Source organism: Carcharodon carcharias, chromosome 13 (genome assembly GCF_017639515.1).
Source record: "Carcharodon carcharias isolate sCarCar2 chromosome 13, sCarCar2.pri, whole genome shotgun sequence".
NCBI lineage: Eukaryota > Metazoa > Chordata > Chondrichthyes > Lamniformes > Lamnidae > Carcharodon > Carcharodon carcharias.
Genome location: NC_054479.1, coordinates 93,521,094 through 93,537,539, shown reverse-complemented (window position 1 = coordinate 93,537,539; position 16,446 = coordinate 93,521,094). Strand labels below are relative to the sequence as shown.

General features: G+C 41.9%; 1 protein-coding gene across 1 annotated transcript in view; it reads left to right on the top strand.

Annotated features, from left to right (window-relative positions):
* The window catches only part of LOC121285481 (phosphatidylinositol 4-phosphate 3-kinase C2 domain-containing subunit beta-like), a 247,697-nt gene that overhangs the window by 92,718 nt on the left and 138,533 nt on the right, over positions 1-16,446 (top strand). The window lies entirely within an intron of this gene.

Below are 16,446 nucleotides of genomic sequence, written 5' to 3'. Positions count from 1 at the left end.
TCTTATAGTGTCATAGTGTGATTGCAGCACAGGGAGAAGCCATTTGGCCCATTGAGTCCATGCCAGCTCTCTGCAGAGCAGTCCTATCGAATCCATTCCCCCTTCTGTTGTTGAAACTGTGTCTCATTACTGGGTGCAATTGGATGACCTGATTCAAATCTATTGGTTAGGATGAGGCTCTGGCACCGTGGAGTGCATTTATAGTGATTGAGATTTGGCTGAACAAATGAGTAATACCACATCTGTCTAGCCTGAGCACATGTGTAGGATTTCAAGGGATATGATTTTTGCCTGGAAAAAACATACCTGTGGTCTAGTGTATAACTTGATGACTCTCCAGCACCAACTCTCGATTATCTGTCATTCCTGCTTTGTCTGGAATGTCTTTTTCAGCAATCAACGGACAGCCTAGATAATCAAGGCCTACGTCAGACAGTCCTTGACATATATCTTCTGGTCAGCATGCGGGGCAGGCCCCGCTTGTCAACGTGTAAAATGATGTGTGGTGACATCGGACGTGCGTCCCAATGTCACCACATGTCAATCAGATCTTCAGTTTGGTGGGTGAGCACCGGAGTTGGCTGCACGCCCATCGAACTGTCAAAGGCCTATGAAGTCCATTTAAATACCAATTAAAATAATTAACAGCGCTACCCATCCAACCTTAAGGTTGGAGGGCAGGCGAAGAGCCCAGGGCGGCCTTCCCATTTCTCGTGGAACCTCATCCACGGGCGGGAAGAGGTTTCATGAAGGGTTTTTAAGTGTAATAAAATTTTTTATTAAAATTCATTGACTTGTCCTAGCTCATGTGACACTGTCACATAAGGGGACATGTCTGAATAATTTTTTCTTTATTTCAATTTTTCATTACCAACGTGATCTCCCTGAGGCATGGAGCTGCCTCAGGGACATTTCTGCATTCTTTCTCGCTTGCGCAAAAGAGCGCAGGCCCCGACTCTCCCTCCTCCCTACGCCCGCGCAGGGAGTGCTCAGCGCTTCCAGGTGTGCGTCACGCTGGGCGGGCTTAATTGGCCCACCCACGTAAAATGGCGGCGCGCAGCCAATTGTGGGCAGTGATTGGCTGCACTCCCACCCGCTCCGCACCCCCGACGAGGAGAAAATTCTCCCCATAGTGTATATTGCAGTCTTCAAAATGATAGTACCTCCTGCACACAAACCTCCTGACAACTCATTCTGTGATGGAATCTGCCTGCTTACCCAATTATATGATGGAAACCAAAGGACAATTCTTTGGGAGATGACAGGAGGAACATTATACTGGAAAAGATTCAATTGAATTATCATTGAGGAATTCAGAAGTGTGTGCGATACATAGTAAAGTAGAGCAACAAAGTGGTACATGTTGCAAAGCTTTTCTCCCACATGTGGAGCCTCCTTCAACATGAGTGTTGAGTGGACAATTAGAAATTAATCACCAGAAAATCAAGAAGTCCACATTACTGAGTGTGATGCCCTCTTTATGGAGTTCTACATTCCATGCTCCTGTGTTACTATTTGTGAATTAATCTGGGGACAGCTAGAGGATGCAGGAAGCTAACTGCAATTTTATTAAAGCAACTCCAAAAAAGATTTAATTGTTTTTAAAAGAATCAATACCAATCTTCACAGTTTACAACAGCTGAAAACATCAGACAATAAAAACTCTTCCAAATGTCAGTGATCACTTTTGAAAATTGCTACACGAATATATTCATTTAGAGACAACATAGTTCTTCATTTTTTATATCCCAAACACCTACTGAGTCATTCAGGGAGCTGGCAAAATCCACTCAGACAGCATTGACCCAGATTATGGTAAATCACTGAGTGCTCTTAGCAGATAGCTGTTTAGAGGTGGCCACACAAGAGCAAAATGATCCCTTCATCAGTGACCTAGCCTTATTGTTGAGAGAATGAATGATTTTTAACTAACCACACTGAATCCTACACAAAGCTTTTATATACTCTCTTGCTGGGAATCAGAGTGGAGCAGACCTGCGGGAAACCATCAGGAGCTGAGGAGCACCTATAAATACAGACCGGGGATTTGAGTGAGGAGTGGAGCTGAGGAGAGGCTGTTTCACTGTTTCACTGACTGCAGTCCGGTAAAGAGAGAAAAAAAACAATTGTGACATCATAGGAAGCTAGTACATTGATTGGCCGGTAAATGCTCATTCTAAGGGACAGTGTGTGAGAAACCAGCTTAGAACAGGTGAGTTCAGGTAGATCTATAAATAAAAAGAACCAAAATTTTAAAATAATAAACAAAAATTTGAAAACTTTAAAATTAAAATAAAACAATAAAGATTTTTAAAAAAGGAATAAAAATAAAGTAATTTAAACAAACATCAAAAACACAATTTGTAATTAAGAAGCATATAACCTTTAGTTGTCAGTGGTACTAGCATTCAATAAACACAGTAAATTATAGCATACATAGGAAGAATGTAATTAAAGTAAATTAACCAAATGATAGAATGGCGGGACAGGTGTTATGTTGCAGCTGTGAGGTGTGAGAACTTTTGGACGCCAAGGCGATCCATGACAAACACATCTGCAGGAAGTGTAAGCAGTTTAAGAAATTCCGGATCAGGATTATTGATCTGGAAGCTGAAATGCAGACAGTGCGCAACATAAGGGAGGGGGAGAAATACCTGGATACTTTGTTCCAGAAGACAGTCACACCTCTTAGAAGAGGGTCATCTGTTTTGGTCAGCAGTAAGGGAAAGGAGGATGTGACTCAGTGAGACAGGTAATGGGACCAAGCAGACAGTAGTGGAGGAGCCTCAGGCTTTGCAATTGTCAAACAGGTTTGTGGTGCTCACAACCTGTGTGGATGAAAGTGAGGTCTGCAAGGTGGATGAGCTGACTGGCCATGGCACTGTGGTACAGGAAGCTGTTCAAGCCGGAGGAGCAAAAAGGAATGTAGTGGTAATATGGGATAGTATAGTGAGAGGGATTGATACTGTTCTCTGCAGCAAAGATTGAGAGTCCAGGTGATTATGTTGCCTGCCCAGTGCCAGGGCTCGGGACATCTGCTCAGAGCTGGAGAGAAACTTTCGGTGGGAGGGGGAGAATCCAGTTGTTGTGGTCCATGTAGGTACCAATGACATAGGCAGAACTAGGAAAAAGGTTCTGCAAAATCAGTTTGAGGAGCTTGATACCAAATTAAAAAGCAGAACCTCAAAGGTAATAATCTCTGGATTATTACCTGAGCCACGTACAAATTGGCATAGGGCAAATAGGATTAGAGAGATGAATGCGTGGCTCAGAGACTGGTGTGGGAGAAGTGGGTTCTAGTTTGTGGGGCACTGGCATCTGTACTGGGCAAAGTGGGGGCTGTAACATTGGGATGGTTTACACCTGAACCATACTGGAACAAGTGTCCTTACAAATCACATAGCTAGGGAAGTAGAGAGGGCTTTAAATGAAACAAGAGGCATGAGGGATCAAACTTGGGTAGAGGTAGTAATTCAAGGTGTAGAGTCAAGACAGGAGAGCAAAATAGTAATATGAGAAATGAGGGTCAGAGAACGGCAAGAAGAGACGGAGAGAAAAAAAGCTAAGAATACATCAACACTCAAGACAGATGTTACAAACGTAACAAAAAGACAAAACTGAAGACTTTCTATCTGAAAGCATGTAGCATTCATAACCAAGTAAATAAATTGATGGCATGCATTGAAGTAAATAAATATGATCGGACGGCAATTACAGAGATGTGGCTGCAGGACAACAAAGATTGGTTCCTTAATATTGAAGGATACATGACATTCAAGAAGAATAGGAAATTAGGTAAAGGTGGAGGGGTAGCACTGTTAATCAAAGAGGGCATTGGTGCAATAGTTAGAGATGAATTTGGTTCAGGAGATCAGGATGTAGAATCGGTTTGGACGGAGGTGAGGGATAGTAGGGGAAAGAAGTCATCAGTGGGAGTGGCCTACAGACCCCCTAACAGTAGCTACAGTGTGGGATAAAGTATACAAGAGAAAATATGGTGTGCTTGTGATAAAGGAACAGCAATAATCATGGGTGATTTTAATCTACACATAAACTGGAAAAATCAGATTGGCAGAAATAGCCTGGATGAGGAGTTCTTGAAATGCTTTTGAGATACTTTCTTAGAGCAGCATGCTCTGGAACCAACCAGAGAGCAGATTATATTAGGCTTGGTGCTGTGTAACATGACAGGATTAATTAATGACCTTAGAGTAAAGGCACCCCTAGGTGCAGCGACCACAATATGATTGAATTTTGCATCCAGTTTAAAAGGGAAAAGAGTGGGTCGAAGACTAGTATCTTAAACTTAATTAAGGACAACTGTGTGGGGATGAAAGCTGAGTTAGCTGAAATGAACTGGGAAACTAGGCTAGAGGAAAGATCAATACAGAAGCAGTGGTAGACATTTAAGGGGATATTTCAGAGTATTCAGAATAGGTACATTCCATTCCTATTATAAATAAAAATTCTAAGGGGAGGACCCACCATCTGTAGTTAACTAAAGAAGTTAAAAAAGCATCAAACTTAAAGAGAAAGCATACAACTCTGCAAAGCCGAGAAGCAGGACAGATGATTGGACAGAATATAAAGAATGGCAGAGAATGACTAAAAGGTTTATCAGGAGAAAGACATTAGAGTATGAGAGGAAGATAGCTAGAAATGTAAAAACTGATAGCAAGAGTTTCTACAGGTATTTAAAAAGGAAATGAGTAAGTGAAGTGAGTGTTGGTCCACTGGAGAGTGTCAATGGGGAGTTAATAGTAGATAATAAGGAAATGGCTGAAGAAATGAACAAATATTTTGCTTCTGTGTTCACTGTAGAGGATATAAAAAACATCCCAGCACTGGCTGCAAATCAGGAGGTGAACAGGAGAAAGGAACTTGGTGAAATTGAAATCACTAGGGAAACGGTACTGAGCAAATTGATGGAGCTGTGGGCTGGCAAGTCTCCAGGTTCCGATGGACTAGATCCTAGGGTTTTAAAAGAGGTGGCTAATGAGGTAGTCGAGGCACTGGTGTTAATTTTCTAAAATTTGCTAGATTCTGGAAAAGTTCCATCAGACTGGAAAATAGCAAATATAACTCCTATATTCAAGAAGGGAGGGAGGCAGAAGACAGAAAGTATGGGCCAGTTAGCTTGATGTCTGTTGTGGGGAAGTTGTTAGAATCGATGATTAAGGAGGTTATAGCTGAGCAGTTAGAAGAGCTGAAGGCAATTGGAAAGAGTCAGCATAGTTTTGTGAAAAGAAGATCATGTTTAACCAATTTATTAGAGTTTTTTCAAGCAGTAACATACGTAGTGGATAAAGGAGGGCCTGTAAAATACAGTACTTGTATTTACAGAAGGCATTTGATAAGATGCCACATCAAAGATTATTACAGAAAATTAAAGTGCATGGTGTAGGGGGTAACATTAACATGGATAGAAGATTGGCTGGCTGGCAGAAAGCAGAGAGTATGCATAAGGGGGTCTTTTTTCGGATTGGCAGGATAAAACGAGTTGAGTCCTACAGGGGTGTGTACTGGGGCCTCAACTTTTTACCATTTATATCAATGACTTAGATGAGAGGAGTGAAGACATGGTAACTAAATTTGCAGATGACACAAAGATAGGTAGGAAAGTATGTTGTGAAGACGATATGAGATGGTTGCAGATGGATGTAGATAAGTTGAGTGAGTGGGCAAAGATCTGGCAATTGGAGTTGAATGTGGAAAAGTGTGAAATTGTTCACTTTGGCAGGAAGAACAAAAAAGCAGAGTATTACTTAAATGGAGAACGGCTGCATAATTCTGAGGTGCAGAGGAATCTAGGTGTTCTAGTACACGAGTCACAAAAGTTAGTATGCAGGTACAGCAAGTAATTAAGAAGGCAAATGGAATGCTATCCTTTAGTAAGAGAGGAATTGAACATAAAAGTAAGGATGTTATGTTTCAGTTATATAGAGCATTGGTGAGACCGCACCTCAAATACTGCGTACAGTTTTGGTCTCTTTATTTAAGGAAACATGTAAATGCATTAAAGGCTGTTCAAGGGGGTTTATTAGATTGATATCCAGAATAATTGGGTTGTCTTTTGAGGAAAGGTTGGACAGACTGGGCTTGTTTCCACTGGAATTTAGAAGAGTGAGGAGTTATTTGATTGAAGTATACAAGATCCTAAATGGCCTTGACAAGGTGGACATTGAAAGAATGTTTCCTCTTGTGGTGAGTCCAGAACTAGGGGCACTGTTTTAAAATTAGGGGTTGCCCTTTTAGGGCAGAGATGAGGAGAATTTTTCTGAGGGTTGTGAGACTTTGGAACTCTCTGCCTCAGAAGATGTTGGATATTTTTAAGACAGAGGTAGATAGATTCTTGTTAGGCAAGGGTTATCAGAGTTAGATGGAAATGTGGAAATCAACACACAAGAAAATCAGCAATGATCTTATTGAATGACGAAGCTGGTTCGAGGGGCCAAATTGTCTATTCCTGTTCCTATTTCTTATGCTCTTATGAAGTGAGGTGTCATGTGCTTAGTAATCTGAATTTGTACGTGTTTGATGTGATGTAATATTTAAGTCACATGCACTGAACCATTCCCAGTTAAAAAGCCATCAAGTGATCCCTACTGGAAGTAAGTTTGTTTGGGCCTTGGATGAACCTGAACCACAAAGCCCTCCAGGGTCAAACAGCCAGCTGACGTTTTCTATCACAGCTCAAAGCTGAAGGATGGTCTATTTGGTCAGTGTTCTGGAGAGTGGCTGATGCTCCAGCAAGGAAACAATAGCATCAGGAGAGGAATGTGAGGACAGGAGAAATAGGAGCAGTGGAAGGCAATTCTGCCCCTTGACCTACTCTGCCATTCAGTAAGATCATGACTAATCTTCTACCTCAACTTCACTTTCCCACCCTACCACCATATCCCTTTATTCCCAATGTTTCTAAAAATATTCATCTCATCCTGGAATATACTCAACAATTGAGAAGCCACAACCCTCTGGTATACAAAAATTCTAAAGTTTCACAACTCTGATTAAAGAAATTTCTCCTCAGTTCAGTTCTAGATGGCTGAACTCCTTACCTTGCGAAAATGGCCCCTCAATTTAGACTCTCAAGCCATGGGAAATAACTCTCACCATCGACCCTGTCAAGCCCTCTTATGAATTTTATACATTTCAGTGAAATCACCTCTCATTGTTCTAAAGTCTGGAGAACATAGGCCCATTCTATTCAATCTCTCCCCATAGGGCTGTTCTCTTCTACCAAAGAAGAGGAAAAGCTGTGAATTTTAAATTAAACCAATATAAAAACAAGGAGTGCAGAATCAAGTCGCTTATTTTGCAAATACCTTTGGGAAGAACCCAATATGTTGTCCTGTTGCCTAACTCAGCCTCATCAAGGTAGAGAAAACTTTTAAAAAGCTAAAGAAGTAAATACACCTCATTTTGCGGAATTTGTTATGAATAAATTGTTTAAATTGTCTATTATATATTGTCCCTTTGTAAATACTAACCGACAAAATAAAACCATTTCCTGACAAAGCAGTTAATAAAATTATAGGGATTCATGTGGAGCACAAATCCAGCTGGGCCACAGCTCTGCCTGACAGACAGTAGACGGAGCCTCCAGATCAGAGGTGGACTGCCATGGATTCTCTTTCAATTAGGAATGGGAAACTGAAGGCAAGGTGACTTCGAACTCTTGGTATGTGCAGCCAAGGGGTGAACTTCTCAGCAGCAACACATTTACACCAAGAGTCCCACCAAAAATCTTAAACCCTTCTTGCATGTTTATTAGATAGCTCATGATAACAGTAAAATGCTATTGTGAGGAAATTTTTTCTACAAGATTGCCTGCGCTTTGCTGCTTGTACCAACTTGTCTCATTTGGCCAATAGGATCCAGAAGGCCATTGGTTCATGCTCCACTTTCTGGAACATTTATGGTTACATCACAGTGCATGACTGAAAGAATGCTTTATCATAAGAGCTGCCATCCTTTATGTGAGATGTTCAGCTGAGGTTTTGTCAGTCAGTAGCTTAGGGGGATATAAAAGATTCCATGACACTCTTTGTGGCAGCTCAGGCAGGGGTTTGTCCCGGGTGGCATTCCTACCCCCCACCCCCCCATCCCCCTCACTTCTTACACACACCCCACCACCTCAGTCAACACCATTGAAAACATATTGTCTGGCCATTGCTGATCATGCAACATTGCTGCCAGTAAAATTCCACATTGCTCTATGTAAAAACAGTGACCACACCACAGTGCATTGCACACACAGTGGACTCTCCCCCATGGCGAGTTTGGTTGCCAGGGGCATTTAATCAGGCGGGAGGGTGGGAACTCTGCCACCTTCCCGCCTCCAACCCGATTAAATCTGTGACGGGAAGGCCTGATTACGGCCTTCCTGCCTCACTGCCAATTGAGGCACTTAACTGAAGCCATGTAATACCCACTTAAGGGCCTTATCCTGCCCAGCAGTGAGCGGGGATTGTGGGTATTTACCATGTGGAGAACACGACAAGCAAGCCCGTGTGGGGTTGTTTGTGGGCTCCCAGCCGGGGGACAGGCCCTTGTTCAAAGGCATTCAGTGCCAGATCGAGTAACCCAGCATCAGGAAGGGTGGACCCCACTGAAAGCCACCCCCTGCCCTACCCCCGTGACCTGCACCCTGCAATCTCCCTCCTGCCATCACTCATCTCTGACCTGACAGCCAGCAATGATCCTCGGTCTCAGGTGGATGTCATACCAGCAGCAGCCACTGCCTCCCTGGTGATGCTACTATTCAGTAGAACAGCCGGCATCTGATTGGCTGGAAGGTTTCAGCAGGTGGGATTTCTGCCCCTTGGGTCCTTGATCCTGGGGTAAGGCCTGTCAAGTGCCTGAGTGGAATAAGTGTGGCAGGCCTTCCCAAAAAGAGAAAAAAAGGGCTTCTACCAGCTCCCCAGCTGGCTGCTGAGATCCCTGTTGCCTCCACAAGATTCTACCCAGTGTTTTGTGACATGCTGAGAGATGTGACAAGATGCTATATTCATGAAGTTCTTCCCCAAAGTATTCAATATCCTGCAGTCAATTTATTCAGTGAACATATGGACAAACAGATTAAACTGTGTTGTGGGGCAATAAGCTGTACGTTGCAGCTCATGTGAACTATATCTGATAAATAATTAAACACAGTTGCCGAAGGGGGCTGTACTTAAATTGTGAACTATTCTGAAGCTTGTTTTCTAGGTTGACAGATATGGTTTGTATGTGACGTGACGTGACGTGACGTGACGTGACGTGACTGCCCTGCCCTGCCCTGCCCTGCCCTGCCCAGCCCAGCCCAACCCTACCCTACCCTCTCATCAGCGGTCTCCATATCCATGGTGCACCAGCTTTCCCACCAATCAGAAAGTGAATAGACTCTTCATTCCCTAATTGGATGATTCTTGACCATCAGTCAACGAGCCTCATTTCCCATGTCCAATATTCTTTATAATTAGTAGACAAAAATGCTCAAAGGTTTTTTTTTAAAGATTCTTCTTTTTTTGCCCCTTTGGTTTTTCTCTTGGCTTGCTTGCAATGGTTTTGGGAAGATTCCTGGAAACTCCCCTGAGTCAATCCTGGAAGATTGGCAATTATAATTATATATGCAGTCTCAGTTGAAAACCATTCTCATTATTATTGAATGCTGACTACTTCCTATTCTCCAGATTTACATGGTGAATAAGTAGACATTAAAATGGTGTTCCCATTCATCAACCAATTGCTGTTGTTTTCGAAGCATGAGTGCAATAGTGACATATGCCTGAAAAGTAGATAAGCAGCTAACAAAAGGCTATAATTAAATGTTCTTGAGCACATAGTTGTCTGCTGTGATTTACATACCAGTTAACTCTATTAACTGTCAAAATGGCAGCTAATTTTAGGCCTGAATATCTCAAGCTGACCACCAGATGGTGATCTACCATTGGTTGAATCAGGCCGAACAATCACAGATGTAGCTTAAAATAGGTGAAGTAAATTGTAATTGAGTTTTCTGTCCAAATACCCCTTCGCTCAAAAGGTTGTGACCAATTCTGAAGCTTATAAGTCCAGCATAGAGTTATAGTTATGGTTATGGTTATGAGTTATATTGTACACCTGCTGCTGCTTCAAAGTCACACAAGTAATAGCCAGTGGCATTAGGCAGCGGGAATCGGTCTAATCTATCTGGCACCGTTTTGAAGCGACACTACATAAACAAACTTCCCCCCATCCCCAACCTTCCCCAGCCCCCACCCCCCCTACAGAATCTTGCAGTAGAAGTGGAGGCCAGTTGACCCATCATGCCTTTGTCAGCTTTTTGAAAGGGTTGTCCAATGAGTCTCAATCAATCCCCCACTTTTATTACACAGCACGCAAATTGTTTCCTTTTCAAGAGTATGTCCAATTCTTTAATGAGATAAATAATCAGCAACTCGTTGTTGATGCTGAAATTACAGTCAGTGAGTGAAACCTAAGTCTGAGTGCCTCTGCAAAGCTGAAGGAGCCAAATGAGAATCTGAGGTGTGTGGAACATGAAAAACCTGTCCTGACAATCATGTCTAAATTTGTCTGGGCCAGGGCAACCTTTTTCATTTGACATTTTCATGTTTATTAAGTTATCATAACCTCCATTGTGTTATCCATGTCAGAATCCTTTACCACAGACTGCAGCCAAACCATATAATTATACCATAACCATGGAGCATACAAAGTGCCTAAGGAGTTCCAGGGGAGGTTCATGATACGAACATATGAATTAGGAGCAGGAGTAGGCCATTCAGCCCCGCGAGTCTGCTCCACCATTCAGTAAGATCATGGCTAATCTGATTGTAACCCAACTCCACATTTCGCCCTCTGGGTAATTAAGAATCTACCTAGCTCTGCCTTAAAAATATTCAAAGACTCTGCTTCCACCATCTATTGAGGAAGAGAGTTCCAAAGACTCACAACCCTCCGAGGGAAAAAAATTCTCCTCATTTCTTTCTTAAATGAGTGACCCCTTATTTTTAAACAGTGACCCCCTAGATTCTCCCACAAGTGGAAACATCCTCTCCACATCCACCCTGTCAAGACCCCTCAGGATCTTAAAGATTTTGATCAAGTCGCCTCTTACTCTTCTAAATAACAGCAGATACAAGCCTAGTCTGTCCAGCCTTTCCTCATAAGACAACTCACCCATTCCTGGTATTAGCCTAGTAAACCTTCTCTGAACTGCTTCTAACGTATTTACATCTTTCCTTAAATAAGGAGACCAGTGCTGTACATAATACTCCAGATGTGGTTTCACCTGTGCCTGTACAACTGAAGAGTAACCTCCCTACTTTTCTAATAATTTCCCCTCACATTAAACAGTAACATTCTATGAACTTTCCTAATTACTTGCTGTACCTGCATACTAGACTTCTGTGATTCATGCATTGGACACCCAGATCCCGCTGAATCTCAGAGCTCTGTAATTTCTCACCATTTAGATAATAAGCTTCTTTTTTATTCTTCCTGACAAAAAGGACCATTTCACATTTTCCCACATTGTACTCCATTTTCCAGATCTTTGCCCAGTCACTTAACCTATCTCTGTCCCTATGTAGCCTCCTTATGTCTTCTTCACAATTTACTTTCCTATCCTAACTTTGTGTCATCAGCAAATTTAGCAACCATACCTTTGGTCTCTGCAACCTAGTCATTTATATAAATGGTAAAAAGTTGAGACCACAGCACTGATTCCTGTGGCACACCACTCATTACACTCTGCCAACCAGAAAAGAACACATTTATGTTAACTCTTTGCTTCCTGTTACTTAGCCAATCTTCTATCCATGCCAGAATGTTATCCCCTATACCTTGAGCTTTTATTTTCCACAATAACCTTCGATGTGGCGCCTTATCAAATGCCTTCTGGAAATCCACCAGTTCCCCTTAATCCACAGCACATGTGACTCCTTCAAAGAACTCCAATAAATTTGTTAAACGTGATTTCCCTTACACAAAACCATGTTGACTCTAGCTGGTTGCCCTGAATTTTTCTAAGTGCCCTGCTACAACACCTTTAATAATACCTTCTAACATTTCCCCTATGACTGATGTTAGGCTAACTGGCCTCTAGTTTCCTACTTTCTGTCTCCCTCTCCTTTTGAACAAAGGATTTACTTTTGCTATTTTCCAATCTAATGGAACCTTTCCTGAATCTAGGGAATTTTGGAAAATTAAAACCAATGCATCAACTATCTCACTGGCCACTTCCTTCAAGACCTTAGGGAGAAGTCCATCTGGGCGCAGGGATTTGTCAGCCCACAACCCGAACAATTTGCTCAATACCACTTCCCTGGTGATTATAATGTTCCTGAGTTCGTCCCTCCCCTCCATTTCCTGATTTATACCTATTTCTGGGATGTTACTTTGTCCTGTGTGGTGAAGACTGATGCAAAATACCTGTTCAATTCATTTGCCATCTCCCACTTTCCATGATCAGTTCCCCAGATGTACTTCCTATAGGACCAATGCTCACTTTGTTAACTCTTTTCTTATTTAATTATCGATAGAAACTTTCACTATCCATCTTTATATTACTAGCCAATTTTCTATTGTACTCTAATTTCTCCCTCCTTATTAACCTTTTTGATAATCTATGCTACTGATACTATTTTTGACTTTTTTAAGTTAACCACAGATGGTGGGCCCTCCCCTTGGAATTTTTTTTTCTCATTGGAATATATCTATTCTGTGCATTCTGAAATATTGTTTTAAATGTCTACCACTGAACTTCTATTGACAAATCCCTTAACCTCATTTGCCAATTCACTTTAACAAGTTCTGCTTTCATGCCCTCATAATTGCTCTTATTTTAGTTCAAAATACTAGTCTTGGATGCACTCATCTTCCCTCAAAGTGAATTTAAAATTTAATCATAGTATGATCGCTGCTACCTTCATTAGGAGGTTATCAATTAATCCTATCTCGTTACACATTACCAGGTCTAGTATAGCCTGCTCTCTGGTTGGCTCCAGAACATGCTGTTCTAAGAAACTACCACAAAAATATTCTATGAACCCCTCATCTATGCTACCTTTGCCTATCTGATTTTTCCATTCCATATGTAGATTAAAATCTTCCATGATTATTTCCATATTTTTCTGAGAAGTTCCTATTATCTCTTCCTTTTTATTCTATCCTACTGTGTAGTGACAATTAGGGGGCCTGTACACCAGCCCTACAAGTAACTTCTTGCCTTTATCATTTCTCATCCCAACCCAAACCACTTCTGCATCCTGGTTTTCTGAACCTAGGTCATCCATTTCTAATGTGGTAATACCATCATTAATTATCAGAGCAACCCCTCCACCTTTTCCTAACTTCCTGTCCTTCCTAAATGTCACAAAACCTTCATTATTCAGGCCCCTATCTATGTCATCTTGTAACCATGCTTCTGTAATGGCTATCAAATCATATTTATTTATTTCTAATTTGCGCTATCAGTTCATCTGTTTTGTTTCCAATGCTATGTGCATTTAGATACAAAGCCTTTAGTTTTGTACTTTTATTATTTTTGTAATGTCTAGCTTGCCTGCTGATTTACTCTTAGATTTGTACTCTCTGTCCCTTCCTGTCATGGTCTGTTTATCATTTCCCATTTTAGTATGTTTCTGTCTTGCCTTTTCTCTATTATTTGGTTGACCATATCTTCCAAAATTTGATCCCTTGCTCCTGCTATTCAGTTTAAAACACTCCCTACTTCCCTAGTTATGTGGCTTGTGAGGGCACCATCCCCAGCATGGTTTAGGTGTAGACCATCCCAACATTACAGATCCCACTTTCCCCAATATTGGTGCCAGTGCCCCATGAACCGGAACCCACTTCTCCCACAACAGTCTTTGAACCAAGCATTCATTTCTCTAATCTGATTTTTCCTATGCCAATTTGCACATGGGTCAGATAATAATCCAGAAATTATTACCTTTGAGGTCCTGCTTCTTAATTTGGCACCTAACTCCTCATACTAACAATGCAGAGCCTCCTTCCTCATCCTGCCTATGTCATTGGTACCTACATGGGCCATGGCCACTGGCCTCCCCCAACCTTACCCCCCCAACCACCCTCCACTGCAAGTTCCTCTCTAGCGCTGAGCAAATGTCCCGAACCCTGGCACCGGGTAAGCAACACAGCCATCTGGACTCTCGCCCCTTGCGACAGATAATAGTGTCAATTCCCCTTACTATACTGTCCCCTACTATCACTACGTTCCACTTGAATGGCTTGTTGTACCACAGTGGCCTGGTCAATCAGATCATCCACCCTGCAGCCTCACTCTCATCCAAACAAGCTGAAAGAACCTCAGACCGGTTGGACAATTGAAGAGGCTTACACTCCTGCCCTCTGGATCCCCTTACCTGCCTCGGCTGCAGTCACACCTTCCTGTCCCTGACCACCTTCCAAATCAGAAGACCCTATTCTAAGGGGTGTAACTGCCTCCTGGTACAAAGCATCCAAGCAATTCTTCCCCTCCCTGATGTGTTGCAGTGTCCACAGCTCAGCCTCCAGCTCAGTGACTCTGAGCCAAAGCTCCTCGAGCCACAGATACTTACTGCAGATGTGTTTTCCCTGGAAAACACTGGTGACCAGGAGCTCCAATATGCTGCAGCCTTGACATGTCCCTGTCCTGCCATACTTAGGTGCTTTAATTAATTATTTAATTATTTGATTCAATTATTTATTTTCTTTTATATATTTATTAATCTTATCACAAATTTCTGCACTATTTTAAATCCTAGGAATTGAACAGACCTTGATCACTTACCAGATACCAGACAGCTAGCTTCTTTCCTTGTCATCGAGCGTGAACCAGTTCCTACAGGGTGAAAAAGTTAGATAAAGCAAAGGAGCACCTCCCTCCCCTCCTCACCAAACTCCCTCAGCTCACCAAACTCACACACTCCGTTGAGGTCACACACTCTGCTGTGGTCACACTGAGAATGTCTGAATTTATATGTTCAAAACAAAGGGATTAGCTGAGCCCAGGTACAAGAAGCCCTGTTCAAGATAGTTTCCTTAATTAACTATATCAGCCTGCCAGCGCATAGCTTCCTTCTCCCTGCTTAGGCCCCTAGATGAGACTTAGAATTTAAACAAAACTTGCAGTTAAACAGTACTTGCAATTAAATGTTAAATACAGTCAATATTAGGTTTTTAGAAAGATATTTAAGTTTCCCTCAGCTCACCAAACTCTCACACTCCATTGAGGTTGTGCACTCATGACGCGCCAATATTGTATTTTTTCCCTAATCTGGATAAATTGTCAGGGAAAGAATCTAATTCCTTGTGTAAGGCCTACCATAAAAACAACAACAGCACTAACTTGCATTTATATAGCACCTTTAAAATTGTAACACATCCTAAGCTGCTTCACAAGTTTGCTATCAGATAAAATTTACCACTGAGCCACACAAAGTGATTTTCGGACAGGTCACCAAAAGCAAATAGGTAGATTTTAAAGAGTATCTGAAAGGAGAAGGGAGAGTTAAAGAGGTGGAGTGGTTTAGGTAGGGAATCCAGAGTTTAGGTCCTAGACAGCTGAAGGTAAGGCTGTCAATGGTGAGGCGAAGAAAGTTAAGGATACACAAGATTTCACAACACCTCTGAAAAGTGATGATGCAAACTTATCTTTAAACTGGTCTACACGACTAAAGCAAAATCTCCAGAAGAAAGTCACATGAATGGTAAATTATGGTTTTTGTGGTGTATTGCTACATGATTCTCTAAGCAGTTGCCTTGGCACCACTCAGTGTCCACAGAAATCTCCTTACATCACAAGTCACCTCTCATGAAGACACCTGGTGACACTTCATTGCTGCTTATCATGTGAGTAGATGCAATTTACTGCAATCATCACCTTTTTCAAAACTGTCGTGGGATGTAATCTGCCCACTTGTCCAATTAAAGATTTTGCCAGCCCGCTGACTTATGTTGATCAGTGCATTTTAGCAATCTGACAATGTCGCCTTCAAATCCATCTCTTGTTCTGCGTGTATCATTCGTGCAATTATTGACAGAGGCCTAATTCATATTTTCAGAATTCAGATTTAAGACTGGAGCAGCCTTTAAACAGTATGAAGTCAGGTTCTACCATTTGAAAAATGATTTTTTTACAGTACGGTAACACAGAGCCGATGGGTTCAAAGGCTTTTGGATCTGACTTTAAATCAAGGCCCCCTCTGCCCTCTCAGGCTGACATGGCTGTCATTGATAGGGCGAGGGAAGTTAAGAATACATAAGATTTCACAAAACCTGTGAAAACTAGTGGCACAAACTTATATTTAAACTGGGCTACACAACATAGAAACAGAAATTAGGAGCAGGAGTAGGTCATTCAGCCCTTTGAGCCTGCTCCACCATTTAATATGATCATGGCTGATCCTCTATCTCAACACCATACTCCTGTTCTCTCCCCATACCCCTCGACACCTT